The 3,143-nt window shown below is 41.2% G+C and overlaps 1 non-coding gene across 1 annotated transcript; it reads right to left on the bottom strand.

Annotated features, from left to right (window-relative positions):
• Positions 1-289: 289 nt before the first annotated feature.
• Trnas-cga (transfer RNA serine (anticodon CGA)) lies at positions 290-364 on the bottom strand. Its single transcript has one exon. It is a non-coding gene; the product is annotated as a tRNA-Ser (tRNA).
• Between the last annotated feature and the right edge of the window lie 2,779 nt (positions 365-3,143).

A 3,143-nucleotide genomic window follows, 5' to 3' on the forward strand; every position in this document is an offset into this window, starting at 1 on the left:
AGATCTCTCACCAGTGGTGGCCGAGCAACGGGCTCGTCACAATACACCAGTCACTATGCTTGATGAACTGTGGCATCGTGTTGAAGCTGTACACACCATCCAAGCTCTGTTTGACTCAATGCCCAGGCGTATCAAGGCCGTTATTGCGGCCAGAGGTGGTCGTTCTGGGTAATGATTTCTCAGGATCTATGCACCCAAATTGCGTGAAAATGTAATTACATGTCAGTTCTAGTATAATATATTTTTCCAATGAGTACCCGTTTGATACTTCCTGGCAGGTTAAAACTGTGTGCCGGGCCGAGACTCGAACTCGGGACCTTTGCCTTTCGCGGGCAAGTGCTCTACCAACTGAGCTACCCAAGCACGACTCACGCCCCTTCCACACAGCTGTACTTCTGCCAATTTGTTACCTAATATGTGTATTAGGCGTTATGCACATTTGTCCGAAAAAAAGAGCACTCACAACCTCCCACTTACAAAAAAAAAAAAATGCGAAACGGAGAGTAGCGAAAGCTTAAGCATTATTATGTTCTTGCCTTAAACTGTACTGAAGTATGTACAAAGGAACAATATTTCAAAAAAAACAATTCCTCCTTTTTTCAGACAAGTTATGCATATCATTATTGTTATTATTATTATTATTATTATTATTTCTTTACTTTCTCAGACGTTAAGTCTGGTTAAGAATGGAAAGTGACGCGGACCTTGATCAAGCGTCACTTCCTATTAACTGTACGGTATGTGTTATATTGCATTTCGGAACTTTCGGGTAATTGAACATGTATCAATAATTACGGATTTCTGTAGTTGTATATATATGTTTGGATGTAGCCGTATTGCATTGATGTACTGGTAGATATTGTGTGGTATGACTCCTGTAGTTGATAGTATAATTGGTATGATGTCAACTTTATCCTGATGCCACATGTCTTTGACTTCCTCAGCCAGTTGGATGTATTTTTCAATTTTTTCTCCTGTTTTCTTTTGTACATTTGTTGTATTGGGTATGGATATTTCGATTAGTTGTGTTAATTTCTTCTTTTTATTGGTGAGTATGATGTCAGGTTTGTTATGTGGCGTTGTTTTATCTGTTATAATGGTTCTGTTCCAGTATAATTTGTATTCATCATTCTCCAGTACATTTTGTGGTGCATACTTGTATGTAGGAACTTGTTTTAAAAGTTTATGTTGTAAGGCAAGCTGTTGATGTATTATTTTTGCGACATTGTCATGTCTTCTGGGGTATTCTGTATTTGCTAGTATTTATTATTATTATTATTATTATTATTATTATTACTGTTATTATTATCGGCAGTGGAAAACTGTTATACAGCAGGTGCTATTAATTTCACAGTCCGATATTTATCCGAACCTAAAACTTGGCGAACACCCAGAATGTATACGCACGAGCCGCCACTGAGTATTTCGTAAAACAATGATTTCTCATTGTAATTTTTATCATTAGTTTACAAGAATCGAAACTTATAATTTTTATTGCTGGGCTGGGCAGTCGGTAGGGGGAAGGGGGGGAGGGGTTGTGTGGTTGATGAAATACGTTCCGGCACCTAAAATTTTAGACTGGTTAATTTAATTTTGCCCATTAGGAAAACAAAGGCCTCTTGTACTTGCCTTAGTCAGTGTTGCCAGCATATTAGGTAATAAAATCTAAAAATGAATATGACTGGACTAAATCAACGCCCTCCTAAACCCGCCCGGATAGCCGTGTGTGTTAAAGTCCCGTTTCCGGGACGGAGTTCCGCTGGCCTCTGTCGAATCCGCGGACTATGGACGAAGGTCGATGTGCTGGCGGCCTGGATGAGGTTTCCAGGTGGTTTCCCACATCCCACTAGGTAAACGCCGAGCTAGTACCGAAATCCCGCCTCTGTTACACGAAGGATGTAATTTTAAGTGACGCTAATGGCCAGCTATACAAGGTGAACATTAACAGAAACGACAAACTGCAGAGACGGATTCCTGGATGGAAATCGAGAAAAAAGGTCGTATGAAGATGTGTCTAGAAATGAACCTTTGCCACGGTAGATGGCGCTGACGAATGACGGTTGCCCTGACCACGTGCGTTGTGCTCCTTGTGTGTTGCAGGCTGTGCAATTGACGCAGCGTACTGCAAGCAGTAGAATGACCCGGTATTCACGTCGGGACCAAGCTGAGATGGAGTTTGTTTACGGCCAAGAAGGTTCAAACGATCGAGAGGTAGCACGACTGTACCAAAAGTAGTACCCTCAGAGACACCAGCCACATCACACATTGTTTCAAGCCTTTTTTGGGCGTTTATGTGATCATGGGTCCTTTCGGAGAGACGAACGTGGAGGGAAGCGGCGGAGTGTGCGTACACCAGATTTGGAGGACCGGGTTATACAGGATATTGAGAGGATCCCTAGTTTAGGCTCCAGGCAAGTCACCCGCAAACATGGTGTAAGCCAAAGTAGGATTATGTGTATCCTGCCTGTCAACCGCTACCATCCCTGTCACCTGCAGCCCATGGAGGCAACTTTTGAACATCTGTTATGACTTAGATGCGATGCAGCTCTGTGGTGTGCTCCAGGACGATTTGTCGTCGTTACACTCACACCGTCCATTTCCGGACACATGTTTCCAGTCGGGGATCCGTCCCTGTAGTTTGTCGGTTTTATTAATACTTACAGTGCATGGACAGTTCAGTTCATCCAAAGGATTTTCCGAGTCTTTTACAAATTTCTGGTTCTGTTCACACACAAATCGCTTTTATAATACTGACTGGATTGGTTTAATAGGAGGATACAGGGGCTATAAACAAACAAAACCAAAAGTCACTAGAAAAATTTCAAAATAAAAATTAAAAATAAGGGTATAGTGATGCATATCAAACAATCCTGTTTGATTAGAAGATTACGGAGCTGAAATTGGATTCTGCATAGCAAAGTATTACGAGAGTTATCAGTGTACTTTTGCAGATATTTTAATTAATTTACAGTAATTAAAGCCGCCTTGTAAATAAAACAAATTGTCAGAATCGAGGTATTTCGATATATTGTGCTTCGATTGAAATACCTCAGTTCCCTCAAAAGGTCCTTCTGAAACGGTATTAAAATTAAGATGAACAGCGTCTGTTCCCATGTCAGGCTTCGCAGGATTTGTTGATGGAA

This window comes from Schistocerca nitens, chromosome 5 (genome assembly GCF_023898315.1).
Source record: "Schistocerca nitens isolate TAMUIC-IGC-003100 chromosome 5, iqSchNite1.1, whole genome shotgun sequence".
Classification (NCBI taxonomy): Eukaryota; Metazoa; Arthropoda; class Insecta; order Orthoptera; family Acrididae; genus Schistocerca; species Schistocerca nitens.